At 44.0% G+C, this 19967-nt stretch overlaps 1 long non-coding RNA gene across 1 annotated transcript in view; it reads left to right on the top strand.

Moving 5' to 3' along the window:
- Positions 1 to 19967, top strand: part of LOC137659636 (uncharacterized) — a 34984-nt gene that overhangs the window by 767 nt on the left and 14250 nt on the right. The gene's annotated exons all lie outside the window — the stretch shown is intronic.

Genomic DNA, 19967 nt, shown 5'->3' with positions numbered 1-19967 from the left:
TACAGATAATCAATGTAGTGCATTATATCCATGGAAAAAAAATCAGAATAGGCATAAATGATTTAGGTAGCCTAAACATCCCTATAGGGCTCAAGTTTGACACCATAAATCCTAAATTAGTGAGGACCTGGGCAACAGTATCCAAAGTGCTACTGTCTTCAGCGGGTTTTGTCCCCAGTGGGCACCTACATACTGAGGCTAAACATGTTATATAGGGAATATGCAGGGGTGACAACACCCCTTTTTTACCTTTTTATATATTGTGTAAAGTGTGTATGGAACAATTCATTAAAATATACATGATAATATTACTGTAGCATTGCTACCATTAGCAATGCCTTTGTAACGTTGTTAACACTGTGTATCATTGGTAACGTTGCTTATTTTAACATTCCCAGTACATACGTGAGTTTTGTTACTTGGGAACTCCTAGGTTAGGTTAGGTGGGTTTGTTAGGTTCTTTACCCTTTTTGTACTTTTATATATTGTGTAAAATTTATATTGAAAAATTATTTAAAATACGTATGGAAATATCTAGCATTACTATCGCTAGTAATGTCACCGTACTGTTGGTAACGCTGTGTATCATTCGTATCGAGGCTAATTTTACCGTTCTCAGTAAATACCTGAGGTTTGTGACCTGTCAACTACTAGGTTAGGTTAGGTGGGTTTGTTAGCTTCTGTACCCTTTTTGTACTATTTATATATTGTGTAACCGCTAATATTACCTTAACAATCCGAGTCATCGTTGGTAACACATTGTATCATTGGTAACGTTGCTAATGTTATCGTTCGGCATACATTCGTGAGTGAAGTTGTTATCAGGTTATTACCAATTATCATGTCTGACAAATGGCTCCATTGCCTGGAAGGGACATGGCAGGGGAGACCCCATTCACTAACTCAACATAGCCTGGTGGGGGCATTTTCCCTATATAACATGTTTAGCCTCGGCGGATAAGACCCATTGAGGACATGATGCCCGCTGAGGACAGTGGCACTTCGGACCCTTATTGACCTGGGTGGGAAGTCGGGATTGTAGGGTAGAATTGAACACTTCTTGAATACAATGTAATAATAAAGGAAGTCCTTAAATTTTGTCACGGTCTCGACATAATTCATCGCTCATAATGTAGTATTTAAAAGAATCTGCAATGTATGTGAACACAGAACAATAAGGATGTCTTAGCCTAGGCACCAGGTCCTAACCTAGATAGTCTGAATTCCTCTCCCACTTGGTGAGATTTAAGAAAATCTTTAAGTGTTGGGTTTGCATTGAGACAACGTCCTGGTGACCACACTTTATTGCAAGATACTCAAGAGCCGACTGACTCGCAACAGCGTATGCAGATGCATGCTCGGCAGCGCATAGCTGAAGAAAATTCAGAGAGTACAAAACAGAGCTGCTAGATTAATAAAAGGACTACACAATAGGGAATGAGTTACCCCTGCACTAATTAAATTACACTGGCTGCCGGTAAAAGCGAGAATTGAATACAAGCTGCTCTTACTAACGTTTAAGATACTGAACCAAAATGAACCAAAATATCTAAAAGAATGCCTGAATAAACTAGAACTAGAAACAAATGTTAACATAAGACACATGAGTGACAAACATAGGCTATCTGAACCAAGAACAAATAGTAAATTTGGTGAAAGGGCTTTTAGCTACTGTGCACCTAGACATTATAATAAACTGCCAACTGAAATGAAGGACCTAAAGGGGAGCAATTGAATTTAAGAAGAAACTTTTCACAAGATCATATGATTTGGAAGATGCTACAATCAAAGAATTGTATAAGTTATTATGAAAATGTTTCGTTAGATGATTAATATGGACCCGCCCGAGAAGTAGTTCACTCGACTTCAGTGGAGGGTTGGATTTAAAACCAAAACAAGTAAACATCCCCCCCTCAAGATTATACTTATACATGGCCCAAAAAATGAAAGGGGGAAATACCGGAACATATCGTAGTCCCCCCCCCAGAACATTCTTAAACATGGCAGAAATGAAAGGGGGAAATGTCACTAAATCAATGAGAAATGAGAGAAAAAAAAATAAAGCTAACTTTTCGATACATACACGAAAACAAAATGAATACATAAATTCTCTGGAAAGAAATATCAATTCCTGATGCAATTACATACAACAGATATCATCATTCTGCAAAGTCTTTGAGCCACTTGGGTATACCGGCGGTCCTTCTCGGCCTACTAACGACGTTGGCTCCTGTATGGGGTGTGTTACCTGTTCTGTTGGCGTATGGCTTGCGGAGGTCCCGTGCTGAGACACGGGCGTGCCAGAGGGCGGAGCGATGACTCTCAGGTGTCGTCTATTCCTTTTTGATAGCCTACCGCTCCCGTTGAGCTTGACGGTGTACTGACGATGGGGCTTTGTTTCTGTTACTATGCCCGTTCTATCCCACTGCTTGGTAGCTTGGTTTTGTATGCGTACATGGGTACCTAGTTCGATGGGTGGCAGTCTTCTGGTAGTGCCAGGGATGCGCATCAACTCCTGCAACCTTGCCACTTGTAACTCCCTTCGACGTATCGTCTGCCTCCAATGTCTGTCTTCTAACAGGTGTCTCCTGGCCGTCGGTACCCTATCGCGCAGCTGGCGACCCGTTGCAAGCTGAGATGGCTACTTGTTAATCTCCCTGAGAGGCGTGTTGAGATACTAAAGTATCGCCAGTCCCGTTTTGTCCGACTCAAGGGCTCCACCCTTTAATGTATTTTCTCGGAGTAGCCTCTTTGCCGATTTGACAGCTGCTTCTGCCTTGCCGTTAGACTGGGGATACTGGGCCGACGACAGCCGGACCTTGACTCCCCATCTCCTGAAGAAGGCCTCCATCTCCTCGCTGGCCAAGTTCGTACCTCCGTCAGTTTATATTTGTTCCGGGGCTCCCCAACGCGAGAAATATGATCGAAGGTGATTGCTGATTTTGTTAGACGTGGCACCATTGGGGAAATGAGCTACTTCTAACCAACCATGTATACACTGCCTTCTATCTGGAACATATCTGCGATGACTTGCTGGAAAGGGTATTCCGCAGGGGGCGTGTGCATCATTTCTTCAGGAGGCAGTGAGGGGGCGTGTTCACCGCATGAAGTGCATTGGGCACGGCGAGGCTAAAGGTCCCCTTCTATTCCCGGCCAATAGACCGACTGCCTGGCTCTTCTAAGCATAGAGTCGAGGCCTTGGTGTCCTGTGTGTAGGTTAGCGGCTACCTGGCAGCATAAATCCTTGGGGATGACCAAACGAACACATCCTTGGTCCACTGAGTATGTCACCAGATCCTGGGTGATGGCTAGCCATTCCCGAACGCTGAAGAAGGGACGAAGGCAGGCAAGTTCTTGCGATTTCTGTTGGGGCCAGTCGCCCGCTGCAACCCTGGCAAGCAAGAGTTGATATACAGGGTCGTTAGATGCGGCGCTCCTGACGCAGTCTTCATCCAACACGATGATGTCCGGTTCCAAGCCGGCTACGGTTGCACGTGCCACTGCCACTTGGATGTCGTCCTCCAAATCCACGTCGGAAGCTTCGTGGGATACTCACATGGTCGGGTACCTTGAAAGAAAATCCGCGGTGGTGTTCCTTTTTCCGGGCAGGTTTTTCATGTGGAACTTGAACTGGAGTGTCTTCTCTTTCAGGTTGAATACTGTAATCTTGGGTTGATGACGTCCTTGAGGGCTCTGTCACCCAGCAGTTTGACGAGTGGACGGTGGTCCGTGATGATGGTAAGATTAGGACACCCAAGTAGGAACAACCTGGCCTTCCGCAAGCACCAGGTAACTGCCAGGGCTTCTCCTTCTACGGGGGCATATCCAGCTTCAGAGGGGGTGAGGTGTCGACTACCTCACAGGGCAAGGCGCCAGCCGCCCTTGCAACAAAAGGGGCTGTCAGCTGACTGACAAACGCAATACTGCTGAAGGGCTACGAAACCGATGCCTTCCTTGCTCCAATCCGTCATTATCGTCGTAGGGCATGTCTTGTCGTAATATGCCAAGCCGTCCTTGGCTAATTGACAGATGACCTCCTGTGCCTGCTGGAGTTTGTCACGTAGCTGGCTATCCCAGTAGACGTTTTTCCCGGTGGGTTTTCTGAGGAGGTCCCTAAAGAGCTCCATGATGGGCACCGTTGCAAGAAAGGGAGCTATTTGATTCACGAATCTGAACCACGACCTAATATCCGGGCTTCTCTGGCGTAGGGAAGTTACGAATGGCGTCTAGTCGTTCGTCTGCGGGCTTGTATGACTCCCATCCAAAGAGATAACCGATGAAAGTAACCTCTCTCCTTGCAGAATTTAAACTTCTCGGGCTTGAGTGTGATACCTCCAGAGGTACACGTTGACAGGAATTCATATACATGCCAGAGTGCCTCTTCGATGCTGTGATCGTATAGCAAAGTATCGAACCTTTTTGTGTAGGCATCAGACGCCGAACAGTGACCCATGGGTGTTCTACGATAACGGTATCGTCCCCATGGGGTGATGAAGGTCGTGAGTGGATGGCTGTCCTCGTCCAATTCCACTTGATGGAAACCCCTGTTGGCGTCTGCCGTAGTCTTGTACGTGTGAATGGGGATGCTTGAAATCATGTCGAAGGGTGTTGGTGTATGATGAGTCTCACGAAGACAGTGAGCGTTGAGGCACTAGAAGTCTATTGTGCGGCGAGGTTGGCCCGTCTTCTTGGCTACGACGACCATCCTCGCACACCGTTCCGTTGCATCCCCCACTGGGACTGGTTCTATCACACCCTTCTGAACGTCCTCGTCAAGTTGGGTCTTGACCTCCTCTTCCCAATGCTTAGGGACTGTTGCGGGCGTGTGACATGCATAAGGCACGGCATCAGTGCTGCTTGCCCGTCATTACAGGTGAAGGCTCCCTGGTTGTGTTAAAGGTGGTTGATGAGAAATGCCGTAATAACCATTCCTCAAGTCTTGGTATATTCTCCTCCACAGGCGGGATGGGTAAGGTGGCTGGCTTCATTGTCTTAGGGGAGTTAGGCCGTGTGACTTCTTCATTAAACACATCAGCTGATGCAACGAGATGGTGTGAGTGAGGGAAGCCAGGCGGTACTATTCCCAGCTCTTTACAAGCATTCAGCGATACATAGAAGTTCTTGGCCGTCGGCACAAAGTAAACCACCTGTTTCGTGCGTCGCCCACCTATATCAATGAAGCATGCCGTTGATCCGAGACATCTCACTCGGAGATTAGCTACATCCCTCAGACCTGTTCGCGGCTGCAACTCCAGGGGATTTATTTGCAGGGTTGAAAGAATCGTGGGTCCGGCAACGCAGATCTGTGCTCCTGTATCTGCTACGACGAGTATCGATGCTGAATTCCCGTTCCTATGGGAAACACAAGCCTTGATTGTAGGGTGGGGGGGAGAGGTGTGTCTGCAACAATCACTAAACTCGAGGCAAGTGGCGCTTTCTTCGTACTTCTGCAGCATTTCTGAAAGTGCCCTACTTTTTGGCACCCGTGACACGTCATACCTTTTGCTGTACACGACGCTCGACCAAACGGATGGCGCCCCCCACAATTTCCGCAACGCCTTGCATTGAAGTTGCCGCGCAACACCGCGACGTCTGGCTCTATGTCATCACTGCCTGTGACGTCATCACTCGAGGCGCCAGCAGACTCCCTCTCACCGATAGCGACGCACGGGACACTTTCAACGTCTTGGCGTGCAGCTTCGAAACTGCAACACAGTGCCTGAAGGGCATCTACACTTTTAAATATATCACATGCCTGAAAAACGTGCCTTTTTAAAACAGGGTCACTGAGGCCTACCATTATTTTCTGCAACAGCATGTATTCTATCGAGCACTCCCTGCATTTAGGACACTGAAAATCACAGTCGGTGGCCTTTTGAGCACACCTCAAATAATCGTCGCTCACTGACTCCTCGCACCCTTGTGCGCCATGTTGGGTTTGCAATGAGACAACGTCCTGGTGACCACACTTTATTGCAAGATACGCAAGAGCCAACTGACTCGCAACAGCGTCTGCAGATGCATGCTCGGCAGCGCATGGCCGAAAAACATATCGTACATTAAGTGAATCAAGTTAGGTGGCACCCACCTAACTTGATTCTTTATCCTTCCATAATGTATTGTATAGGCTACATTGCTATAGTGCAACCAAAATCTAGTCCAGTTATGTGATTGAGGACAACTCTTTCAAAGAATTACTAAACAATGTTACCTTTTTTTGAAAGAAAAACCTGGATGGGCCTCATATGTTTAAACATTTCATTCCTTCCTTTACATTACTACTTAAATAAATTACATGAATGTGTACTAACCTTAACCTAATCTAGGATGCTGCATCCTTACCTAGCTAGAGTAAAGGCAGGTTTACACGGTCGAACGGTTCGTCATACGCGGTTTGACAGACAAGTGTTGAAAGCTATATTTGAACGTGTGAACAGGGTATTTGGTTGTCGAACACATTTGTTGAGCTGTTCAAAGAAAGTCTGTTCTCGCCTGACTTTTTTTTTGGGGTGCTTCATTGTCCACAAACCTTATTCATTTGTGACTAACTCCACCTCTTCGGACCGTTTGACAAGCAGGTTCAAACAAACTTCCGACTGTGTAAACACCGCTTTAGACACCCTCTTCCTCCCTCCTCATGTGACTTAATTACCATTAGATGAAATAGAATTATCAAGATATATCCCACCTTGACATATAGTGCTGTAGATAAATTCAAATTATGGAGCTATATTGTAACTTGACCTATTGCACAACACATTTCTGTTCAAATTAGAACTCAAACGGCTATCAGAGCTTTACTGTACATTGCTAAGTTTTGAAAGATAAAGTTATACATCTTTGTTTGCCAAACATAAGGCACAAATAACCAATATACAACATAACACTTAGTAAATGTATAATTGGTGAATATGTTGCAACTACTGGACTTGCTTGTAAGAAGTTGCAGATTGCTGTCTATTTGGGTATATTTTGTTCTAGATTTAAGGAGTTAAGGGAATGATAACTTGCATATAATGTGAGACAAATGTAAAAAGAACTGTTGTTTAGGATTTTTAATGTGGTAAAATTATAGAATAACACAAGGCAACATTTCTAAGCAAAACAGCTTTTCCTACATTAAATGGTGTGCTTTCAAGGAATTTGACCTTTATATCCACTGCAAATAGGCGCTTCAACCGTTGTGGATCCCCACTTCCCAACAGACACAGGCAGGAACCTGAGACTTTGGTTGTATGTAGAGAGGACAAAACATGATTTTTTCAATATTAAACTTACCCGATAATCATGTAGCTGTCAACTCCGTTGCCCGACAGAATTCTACGGGAGGGATACGCCAGCTATCACTATACTAGAAGGGGGTGTACTCACCAGCGCCACCTGTGGCCAGGTACTGCAGTACTTCTTGTTGACACCACCTCACTTTTTCCTCTGTCGTGCTTCCGGCAAGACGTTCTGGGATATGCTTATGATTTTGGAGTATTGTTCACGGTTTTTGGTGAAGTATTTCTCTAAGATTTCAGCTGTCGCTATACTGGAAACTTTTCTTATTAGCTTAGATAGCTTTTATTTGGTTTTGATTAATGGTTAACGATCTTTTTGCTTGATTTGGAATCCCCCTTGACTAACTCTTTGATTCAAGATGTCTGACCTTTCACAAGCCCCACCCCATAGACGATGTAGGTCTTGTAATAGGCGTGTTCCGAAGGCCTCGGTTGATCCTCACACCGCTTGTTCTGACTGTAGGGAAAGACCCTGTCAGTTGGAAGATCGATGTGGGGAATGCGCCGGACTTTCGGAACTTGAATTTGTTCGATTCCTGAAATATTCAACCAAGTTAGAGAGAGAGAGAGTTAGGACGAGTTCTTCTCGCTCTTCACTTTTTTCCTCACCTCATGATCCTCAACCTTTTCCTCCCCCTGTAGTGGCTACCCCCGAACCTACTGTTTGTACTCAACCTGATATGTCCGATGTTTTGCGTGCCATTCAGGCTTTAGGTGACAAAGTGGAATCGGTGGTTAGTGATCATAAGTCTCTTATGGCAGAAGTCAAAGAACTTAAGGTCAAAAGTGCAGTGGGAGGGGATAGTGCCAGTGCTGTGCCAAGTGCTAGTGTCAGTGCGGTGCCAAGTGCTAGTGTCAGTGTCAGTGTGGTGCGTGAGGGTACTTCTGTGCGTGCCAGTCGTCCTCCCAGTCCGGGACCTCTTGCAAGCTCCCAAGCCCAGGGGAGAAGCAATGTCGAAGGGCAAAAGGGTTCGGCAGGCCTTGATCGGCGCACAGAAGTATCCTCGGTGGTTGCGGGCGTGTCTTACAGAGACCGTCACTCCCACCCGCAGACGATTGAGCCCGTCTTTTACTCGTCTGCAGAAGAAATGTCAGGGAGAAAACGCTGGACTCAGGTCTCAAGACCTCTCAAACGCAAAGTCCAGACCTCAAGAGCTCTACAACCTGGTTTCAGTCATTGGATTAGCTCTGACTCTCCGCAGTCATCAGGTGACTGCACACCTCCTAAGAGAGGTAAGGTGATGCCGCAACAGACCTCATCTTCTGTTAAGGCTTTGCCTCAGCAGACCTTAGTGTCTGTCGACCCCAAGTTGACTTTGCTGCAGTCCATGCAGTCACAGCTTGCGGTCTTAATGCGTGAGTGTCAGGCTGAGAAGGTTACACCTCCTCCTGCGATCGCTCCGCCTCACCGCAGTCCAGTCTGCCAGGCGTACGATGTTGAGGTTCCTCAGGATACCTTACCGCGTACTGAGTTGCCAGTTACCAGCGGTGTGCAGCAACCTCCGCCTTCCTTAAGGCAACCTCAGCAATGGGAGCAGGAATCTTATGCCTTACTTCCTCCGCTTCCGCTTGCGGCTCCACCAGCGAGGCAACAATCTCTTGAGGTACGACAACCTCTTCCATCCATGAGGCAGCCACCTCAGCACTCGCTGCAGCGACCTCAACCCTCCTCAAGGCGAGAGCCTCAACTCCTTAGGCTAGCACCTCAGGAACCTCAACTCGCGAGACAAGAACTGCGTTCTGCGCAGCCGCTACCTCAACTCTCGCAGCTCACACCTCGGGAACCTCAACTCGTTCCTCAGGAACCTGCTACTGCGCATCCGCCTCCCTTACAGCAAGCGCAACTCTTGAGACAAGAGACTCATGCTAGGAGTCAGCCGCCTCAACCCATGCGCCTACCTTCCTCTACTCTTCTTGACCAGTCTTTGCAGCCTGAACCTCAGGTTTTAACTCAGCAACAGAGACTTGAGGATGAAACCACAAGCGTTTATGCACCCGCTTGTTCAGATTCTGCTGTTCAGCATACCACTGTTACTTTTCCTCCCACTTCGCTACACTCTGGTGAGGAGGTTTCTGAGGAGGAAGCTGCGCACCTGGATCCCTCATCAGACGTGGAAGAACAGAAGTCTTCTCCTCTACCCATTGACTTTCGTAAGGTCCTGGCTCTTTTCAGAGAGGTATACCCGGACCATTTTGTTTCTGCTACCCCCCGCTCTCCTCCATCTGAGTTTTCGCTGGGCATGCAGCCTGTTAAGTCAACTTATACTAAGCTCGTCTTTGCTAGGTCCTCTAAGAGAGCTTTAAGAATTTTAGGGGAGTGGTTGCAGTCTAAACAGCAACTAGGGAAGACTTCCTTTATGTTCCCACCTACTAAGCTCACTTCTAAGGCGGGCGTATGGTATGCCACAGGAGAGGAACCAGGCTTGGGGGTCCCTGCCTCTGCCCAGGCTGACTTCTCAAGTTTGGTCGACTCTCCTCGTAGGTCAGCAATGAGGCGCTCTAAGGTTTGCTGGACCTTCTCCGATTTAGACCACTTCCTAAAGGGTGTATTTCGTGCCTTTGAGATGTTCAATTTTCTAGACTGGTGCCTGGGGGCCCTGAGCAAGAAGACCTCCCCTGCGGACAAGGACTCGGCCATGCTTTTAATGTCCTGCATGGATAAAGCAATTCGGGATGGGTCTGGCGAGCTTGCTTCAATGTTTGTGTCAGGAGTTCTTAAGAAAAGGGAGCAACTTTGCACCTTTCTTTCTTCCAGCATCACACCTTGTCAAAGGTCTCAACTCCTTTTTGCTCCGCTTTCTAAGTTCTTGTTTCCCGAAGAGCTTATCAAGGATTTGTCTGCGGCCCTGATTCAGAAGGACACACATGATCTTGTGGCCTCTTCAGCTCGTAAGACTAAGGTTGCTCCCTCAGCTCCCAGGACTTACCGCACCCCAGTGGCTGATACTCCTGCTACAAGGTTTATTCCGCCCTTTCGTGGCAGAGCCCCCAGCCGAGGAAGCTCCCGTCCAGACTCTTCCAGGAGCAGGTCTAGGAAAGGTCCCAAGTCTTCAAAAGGCAAACACTGACTCTCCTCCTCTCCAGACAGCAGTAGGAGCCAGACTCAAGACCTTCTGGCAAGCTTGGGAAAGGAGAGGTGCAGACGCCCAGTCTGTCAGGTGGCTAAGGGAGGGTTACAGGATACCATTCTGCCGCAAACCCCCTCTGACCACTTCTCCCATCAACCTCTCTCCCAACTACAAGGAAAAGGACAAGAGGCTAGCGTTGCACCAGGAGGTGTCGCTCCTGTTACAGAAGAAGGCAGTGGTTATAGTCCGGGACCATCAATCCCCGGGCTTCTACAACCGTCTCTTTCTGGTGGCCAAGAAGACAGGAGGTTGGAGACCGGTGCTGGACGTCAGCGCGCTCAATGCTTATGTCACCAAGCAGACGTTCACTATGGAGACGACGAAGTCGGTCCTAGCAGCGGTCAGGCAGGAGGACTGGATGGTCTCGTTGGATCTGAAAGACGCTTACTTTCATGTTCCTATTCATCCAGACTCCCAACCTTTCCTGAGATTCGTTTTTGGAAAGGTTGTGTACCAATTCCAAGCCCTGTGTTTTGGCCTAAGCACAGCTCCTATGGTGTTTACGCATCTGATGAGGAATATTGCAAAATTCCTCCACTTATCGGACATCAGAGCCTCCCTTTACTTAGACGACTGGCTGTTGAGAGCCTCCACGAGTCGTCGCTGTCTGGAGAGTCTCAACTGGACTTTGGACTTGATCAAGGAACTGGGTCTGTTAGTCAACTTCGAAAAGTCCCAGCTCATTCCCTCCCAATCCATAGTTTACCTGGGAATGGAGATTCGGAGTCAGGATTTTCGGGCTTTTCCATCGGCCCCAAGGATAAGCCAAGCCCTAGATTGCATCCTGAGCATGCTGAAGAGGAACAGTTGCTCGGTGAGACAGTGGATGAGTCTCACAGGGACCCTGTCATCATTAGCCCTGTTCGTCGAGTTAGGGAGACTCCACCTCCGCCCTCTCCAATTCCATCTAGCAGCTCATTGGGACAAGGATTTGACGCTCGAAGCAGTCTCTATCCCTGTCACCAAAGAGATGAAGACCACTCTCTTGTGGTGGAAGACCAACCTCCTTCTCAAGGAGGGCCTATCGTTAGCGATTTAGACCCCCAATCTTCATCTCTTCTCGGATGCATCAGACTCGGGCTGGGGCGCGACCTTGAACGGACGGGAATGCTCGGGAACGTGGAACAGGGAACAGGAAACGCTCCACATCAACTGCAAGGAGCTACTGGCAGTTCATTTGGCCCTTATGAACTTCAAGTCCCTCCTGCTAGGCAAGGTGGTGGAGGTGAACTCCGACAACACCACAGCCTTGGCTTACATCTCCAAGCAGGGAGGGACCCATTCGAGGAACCTATACGAGATAGCAAGGGACCTCCTCATTTGGTCAAGAAGTCTAAACCTCACTCTAGTAACGAGGTTCATTCAGGGCAACATGAACGTCTCAGCAGATCGCCTAAGCAGAAAAGATCAAGTCATCCCCACGGAATGGACCCTTCACAAGAGCGTGTGCAACAGACTTTGGACCTTGTGGGGTCAGCCTACGATAGATCTGTTTGCCACCTCCATGACCAAGAGGCTTCCTTTGTACTGTTCCCCAGTTCCAGACCCAGCAGCAGTTCATGTGGATGCTTTTCTGCTGAATTGGTCCCATCTCGACCTTTACGCATTCCCACCGTTCAAGATCATCAACAGAGTCATTCAGAAGTTCGTCTCGCACGAAGGGACACGGCTGACGCTGGTTGCTCCCCTTTGGCCTGCAAGAGAATGGTTCACAGAGGTACTACAATGGCTGGTCGACGTCCCCAGGACTCTCCCTCTAAGAGTGGACCTTCTACGTCAACCTCACGTAGACAAGGTGCACCCAAACCTCCACGCTCTTCGTCTGACTGCCTTCAGACTGTCGAAAGATTCGCTAGAGCTAGAGGCTTTTCGAAGGAGGCAGCCAGTGCGATTGCCAGAGCAAGGAGGGTATCCACTCGTAGAGTCTACCAATCCAAGTGGGAAGTCTTCCGAAGCTGGTGTAGAGCCAATGCAGTTTCCTCTACCAATACCTCTGTAACCCAAATAGCTGACTTCCTTTTACATCTAAGGAATGAGAGATCCCTTTCGCCTCCTACGATTAAAGGGTACAGAAGTATGTTGGCTTCAGTTCTCCGCCACAGAGGTTTGGACCTTTCTTCCAACAAGGACCTTCAAGACATCCTTAAGTCTTTTGAGACTTCTAAAGAACGTCGTTTACCCACTCAAGGCTGGAATCTAGACGTAGTCTAAAGGTTCCTTATGTCTCCTAGGTTCGAACCTCTCCAGTCAGCTTCCTTCAAGGACCTTACCCTCAAGACTCTTTTCCTCGTCTGCCTTGCAACAGCTAAAAGAGTCAGTGAGGTTCATGCCTTCAGCAAGAACATTGGGTTCACATCCGAATCTGCAACATGTTCTTTACAGCTCGGATTCTTAGCTAAGAATGAACTTCCTTCACGTCCTTGGCCTAGATCGTTTGAAATTCCTAGCCTTTCCAACATGGTAGGTAACGAGCTAGAAAGAGTTCTTTGCCCTGTCAGAGCTCTGAAATATTATCTTAATAGGTCAAAACCTATACGAGGACAGTCAGAAGCCTTATGGTGTGCAATCAAGAAACCTTCGATGCCCATGTCCAAAAACGGAGTTTCGTATTATATAAGGCTTCTGATTAGAGAAGCCCATTCTCACATGAAGGATGAAGACCTTGCTTTGCTGAAGGTAAGGACCCACGAAGTGAGAGCCGTAGCCACTTCGATGGCCTTTAATAAGAACCGTTCTCTGCAGAGCATTATGGATGCAACTTATTGGAGGAGCAAGTCAGTGTTTGCATCATTTTATCTTAAAGATGTCCAGTCTCTTTACGAGAACTGCTACACCCTGGGACCATTCGTAGCAGCGAGTGCAGTAGTAGGTGAGGGCTCAGCCACTACATTCCCTTAATCCCATAACCTTTTTAACCTTTCTCTTGAATGCTTTTATTGTTGTTTTTTGGGTTGTTACGGTAGGCTAAGAAGCCTTCCGCATCCTTTTTGATTTGGCGGGTGGTCAATTCATTCTTGAGAAGCGCCTGGGTTAGAGGTTGTGTAGAGGTCCTTTAGTATGGGTTGCAGCCCTGTATACTTTAGCACCTTTGAGTTGATTCAGCCTCCTAAGAGGAACGCTGCGCTCAGTAAGGAAGACGAACTTAATAAAGGCAGAGTAACGGTTCAAGTCGACTTCCTTACCAGGTACTTATTATTTCATTGTTATTTTGAGATAACTGATTATATGAAATACGGGATACTTAGCTATCCTTTAGTCATGTACACTGGTTTTCACCCACCCCCCTGGGTGTGAATCAGCTACATGATTATCGGGTAAGTTTAATATTGAAAAATGTTATTTTCATTAGTAAAATAAATTTTTGAATATACTTACCCGATAATCATGATTTAATTGACCCACCCTTCCTCCCCATAGAGAACCAGTGGACCGAGGAAAAAGTGAGGTGGTGTCAACAAGAAGTACTGCAGTACCTGGCCACAGGTGGCGCTGGTGAGTACACCCCCTTCTAGTATAGTGATAGCTGGCGTATCCCTCCCGTAGAATTCTGTCGGGCAACGGAGTTGACAGCTACATGATTATCGGGTAAGTATATTCAAAAATTTATTTTACTAATGAAAATAACATATTTAACACTTTTGAGACGTGCAAAAGTCCACGTAACCTAACAAACCAACCTAACCTAACCTAGTAGTTCCCAGGTCACAATCCTAGTGGGGGCAAGCTTCCAGACCACCTTTCCCAGGTCACAAACCTTCCCAGGTCATAGACCTAGCCAGGGGCAAGCCCTTGAACCTCCTTTCCCAGGTTACAGACCTAGGCAGGGGACTTGCAGACCCCCCTTTTCCCAAGTCACAAACTAAAAGTAAATGAGGAGCAGATACGTCCGACTTGTAAAATGTAAACAAATGTGAAATAAATATTTCAGGTAATTTTTTGTGTTTATTATGCGCTTAAGAGAATAATGTATAGAGAGGAAAACATTAGCTTTACCACTATTTATTGATTCGACAGTACATTTTCCCTACCCATAAGCCCATGTTCCAACTGGGTGACCCCATTACCGTAGGATATACAGTATTAGGGTATATCTTATTAATTATTTATTTACGACAGAAATAAAGGTCATTATGGATGAAAATGGGAGTTTTCCTATACTGTACTCAACTCCTGTTCTTTATTAGTAAAGATTCTCCCGTTTTGTTCTATAATAATGCCTTTGTTTTAAACATCTGACTTAGCCGGTAGTTATATATATAGCTATACATCCCTGACGTCCAGCAGAAATTTCAAAACTCGTGGAAATCTCAGATTGGGTAGCCAGGTGTACCACTTGTGCGCCCTCTAGCGAGGTACCTGGAACCATTCCATGATTCCTCAGATCTTCGCTGCCGCTCACGCCGGCAACATCGTTGGATTTTTCACTCGCTGTAACCTGTATAATTGCAGTTATCTTGGTGATGTACAATTTACTGTTGGCTTTTGCTTGTTTGGTTTCATTTTGACTGAGAGTTAGTGGTTGGATTATAATCGCTATGTTCGTAACTTGAAAGGGGTAGGATTAGGAGTTTTTTCCACCTACTCTTAAAATAATGAACCTACTTTTAAAAACATGATGGCGGAAGGAAAACACTCCCAACACTATGACGTCACAATCATATGATGTAAACTACGTAGACTACGTAGTATGACTTACAAATTCTTTTCTTTTTCTATGCAAAGAATGATAAGTGAATATTAACTTACAAACCAAATGTATTTAAGTTTTTAAAAGATAAAAGGAATATATTATTTTAAGAAAATATTTGTCCTATTAGTATACTTTCTTTAGATAATCATCGGTCTATTTTCAGAGATTAAATAAAACTAGCGTGCAGTTAAATTTACGCTATGTAGTTCTCATGACAATCGATAGTGTGTCAAATTACTTTGTATCATTATTTATTTATTTTTTCCGATATTGGGAATTCTAATATTAATCAGATAACCTATTGCATTCTCATTCAAGCCCTTGGCGGAAGAGTATTATCTCTTGCAGCGGGCAAGTCTAATTATGGTCTTACGTGAAAGAGTATAAAAAGTCCAAATTTCAGTGCTAAATTAGTGCAGTGAATTTAATCAGCCAGTGGAGGGTACGTCTGCTCGATCCTGTTGTTATCCTAGCCTTAGACCTCTTCCAAGCTCCCCAACCGCGTGGGAGAAGGAATGTCGATCGGCAAAAGGAAATGAGAGGCGTTACCGCCTGAGCAGACGTCCCCTAGAGCGTTCCTGTTAATGCTTCCCAGAACGCTCGCCCTCGCCGTGGGAAAGGCGAGGTAAAAGTGTTATCTTCACCGTCGGTTGACTCAGCTCATAAACAGGGCCTGCGTCTTACATATTTCCCATAGTGTTAGACAAGAAGAGAGTTGTTCGTCATGACACCGAGCGTTTAGATTCTTAACACCTTAACGCTAGCGTCAAGAAGGACGCCGAGCGTTAAGGAATGGACTACATCACGCCAAGCCTCCTTACCTTATTGCCCTATTTTTTGTTTGGGTTCCCCCAGGTCCCTCAGCGTGAGGCACCTCGTATATCCACCAGAGAGTTGCTAATGCATCTTCCGGTGTATTTTGCATCTTCCAGTCTTGGATGGTCTGGGATGCATCTTAGGTATTTATCGTGCTTATTCTTAAACACATCTACGCTCACTCCTGATATGTTTCTTAGTTGAGCTGGCAGCACATTAAATAGTCGCTGCATTATCGATGCTGGTGCGTAGTGGATTAATGTCCTGTGCGCCTTTCTTAGTTTACCTGGAATATTTTTTGGCACTATTAATCTACCTCGGCTTGCTCTTTCTGATATTTTAAGCTCCATGATGTTTTCAGTAATTCCTTCTATTTGCTTCCATGCTTGTATTATCATGTAGCGTTCTCTTCTCCTTCCTAGACTGTATAGTTTTAAAAATTGCAGTCTTTCCCAGTAGTCAAGGTCCTTAACTACTTCTATTCTAGCAGTATAGGACCTTTGTACACTCTATTTGCGCAATATCCTTTTGGTAGTGTGGGTACCATATCACATTGCAGTACTCGAGTGTACTACGTACATAAGTTTTGTAAAGCATAATCATGTGTTCAGCTTTTCTTGTTTTAAAGTGTCTGAATAACATTCCCATATTTGCTTTACATTTAGCCAACAGTGTTGCTATTTGGTCGTTGCATAACATTCCTATTTAACATTACACCAAGGTCTTTAATTGCTTCCTTGTTTGTGATTGTCTCATTATTAGGTCCCTTGTATGCATACACCATTCCTTCTCTGTTTCCATAATTTATTGATTCGAATTTATCGGAGTTAAATACCATCCTATTTATCTCCGCCCATTCATATATTTTGTTTAGATCTCTTTGTAGTGAGTTCCTATTTTCATCACAAGTAATTTCTCTACTTATTCTTGTGTCATCGGCGAAACTTCTCACTACAGAGTTTTCAACATCACAGTCTATGTCTGAGATCATAATAACAAACAGCAGTGCAGCTAATACCGTACCTTGTGGCACACCCGATATTACCTGGGCTTCATCTGATTTCTCATCATTTGCAACCACTATCTGTTTTCTGTTTTGCAGGAATTCTTTTACCCATTTTCCTATCTTTCCCACAATATTATGCTTTCTCATTTTTTTCTCCAATATGTTATGGTCTACCTTAAAGGCTTTTGCAAAATCTAGATAGATCACATCTGTGTCATTTTCATTTATCATATTTTTGTATGTTTTCATAGTGTGCTATCAGTTGGGTCTGTGTACTTTTTCCAGGCACGAAACCGTGTTGACCCATATTAAACAAATTATTTTTGACCAAATGGTTCATTATTTTCTTTTTTATTAACCTCTCATACACTTTCATAATATGTGATGTTAGACTAACAGGTCTATAATTGCTTGCCTCTAGTCTTGATCCACTTTTGAAGATAGGGGTTATATAAGCTAATTTATGTTTAACATATATCTCGCTCATATCTACACTTTGTCTTAGCAGTATTGCAAGCGGCTTCGCGATAGTGTTTGCAGGTTTTTTTTAACAAAATCGCTGGAACTCCATCTGGTCCGGCTGCCGATCCATTTTTAATTTCGTTTATAGCCTTGACAATATCTGCTTCACTAATATCTATATCCGTTAGATATTCAACATTTTCTTCTCTTATTTCTGTTTCATTATTCTCATTCGCAATTCTTGGCGTGAACTCCCTCTTATATTTTTCTGCTAATATGTTGCATATTTCCTTTTTTTCATTCGTTAGCCGTCCTTCAATTCTTAGAGGGCCTATTTCTATTCTCCCTTTATTCATCTTTTTTGCATAGGAGTAAAGTACTTTGGGGTTTCTTTTTATATTTTGAAGTGTCCTTTCTTCTAAGTCCCTTTTTTCATTTTCTTTCGACTGTATAATCTTTTGTTCTGCATTTTCTATCTTACATTTTATTTCCCTCATTTTCCACACATTTTTTTCTTTTGCCTGATTTTTCTTCCACTTTCTAATTTTCTGAAATAAGATCCTTCTGTCTCTTGGTATGCACGTCTTTTGTTTATTGTTTTTTTTCGGTACATATTTTTCAACAATTTTCTCCAGTATTTTGTACAGTATGTCCGTATTTACCTGTTTATTATCACTTACAAACACATTTTTCCATTCTTTATTCAGTTCTTCATTTATTTCTGACCATTTTATATTCTTACTGTAAAAATTATATTTTCCATATCCTTCCCAAAGTTTTGTGCTTTTATTAATTCTGCGATCACTTGCTTTGGAATGAACTATCAATTCTATGACATTGTGGTCTGAAATTCCCGTGTTATACACTATTATTTCTTTAACATAATTCACCTCATTCACAAATACTAGGTCTAGGACATTTTCCTTTCTTGTTGGAATGTGGTTTATTTGTTGCATATTATGTTCTAATAGCATATCTTGAAGCTTTTCAAATTGCCTCTTATCTTCTGCGTTACTATTACACTCTTTTTTTATATGTATACATACAACCACTTTCTTCTATCCGTTCTTTCCAATCCACAAAAGGAAAGTTAAAATCTCCGGATAGGAGTATATTCCAGTCTTTATGGTTTCTACATATATCATCTATTTTTTTCTATTATGTCAAACTCCTTAGTATTTAGGGGTCTGTAAACTACAATATTCACTAGTTTTTCAAATTCAAATTCTACCGCAATCAATTCACATTCTGTGTTGCTGTATTTTTCACAGACTTTTCCTTGATTTATGTCTCTTCCATATATTGCGGTTCCCCCTTGATTCCTATTTTTTCTGTCTGATCTATAAGTTTGGAAACCCTTTATGTGGTCATCACTGCCAGTCTCTTGGGAATACCATGTTTCACTTATATTTAATATATCTATTTTTTCAATTTGGGTTAGTTCTTCTAGGAACTCTATTTTCCTTTCAGAGTTACTCGTGACTAAACCCTGTGCATTCATCACTATTATGATTTGTGTTTCATCCCCATTATTTAATATTGGTAATAATATGGATTCTCCCATGCTTCCTTCCTGTTCTGATATGATGTTCTTTTCTTCATTTCTCGGAATTCTGCCATTAAAAAATCCAACTTTTCTATTATATTTGTTCTTTCGCCTTCATATTTATTTTTGTGTGTAAACCTGCAATTATCCCCATATCTGCACCAACCCCTGGCATTATAGATGCATTCTTTGTAGTTGGGCTCTATTTGTGCAGATTTGGGTTGAAAGGCATTTTTTGGGGCATAGTGCGGTATATACGCGGCCTGCTTTTTTGTTTCTTTTTTGTTTCATTTTTGTTTTTCTTTTCAGTTTGCTGAGTTTTCTTACTCTCATTCATAGTTGCAGGATGCATATATCGACATTTTTTGTTGAAACTGCATCCTTTTCCTTCTTTTAGGGTTTTGCATATTTTTGGATGGAGATCTCTGCATTCGTCTCCATATCCGTCTAAATACGCACATTTACCATATATTTCATAATTATGGCATATCTTTGGATGCTTGTAGTAGCATCTTTCGCCAAATCTGCAATTCCCTCTTTTCAGCCTATTACAGACTATATCTTTCTTTTCTTTTTTTTCTTGTTCTTGCTCTTCCCTAAAAGTATGTAGGTCGGGGTAGTCTCTCTTGGGTCTATTATTTGTTTCCATCTGATAATTTATTTCTTCATAAGTATGTTGTTGGATGGCATCATAAGTTATATCAATGATTTCCTCTGCATCCTTACACATATCCTGTTAATTTTTCTCTTCTTCTTCTTCTTCAACTATTTGCAGATTTAGTCTCGACTTAATTATATTTTCTATCCAGACTAAGCATGTTGAGCAGAATAGCTTTGTGTCTATTTTTTTGCTGTATTTCAGCACATGTGGGGTGTGTTGGAACATGACAGGCATTACATTTTCTAATCAGTTGTTGAGGATTATTAATGGAATACCATATCTTACATGTATTACACCATTTTGGCATTCTTTTTCCCAATGCATCAATCAGCATATTCACCATATTGGACTTGTTGTTGTTCTTTGATGGAATGT

Source organism: Palaemon carinicauda, chromosome 20, assembly GCF_036898095.1.
Source record: "Palaemon carinicauda isolate YSFRI2023 chromosome 20, ASM3689809v2, whole genome shotgun sequence".
NCBI classification, from domain to species: Eukaryota; Metazoa; Arthropoda; class Malacostraca; order Decapoda; family Palaemonidae; genus Palaemon; species Palaemon carinicauda.
The sequence above is the reverse complement of the archived record's forward strand: the minus strand, read 5'-3'. Positions and strand labels throughout refer to the sequence as shown.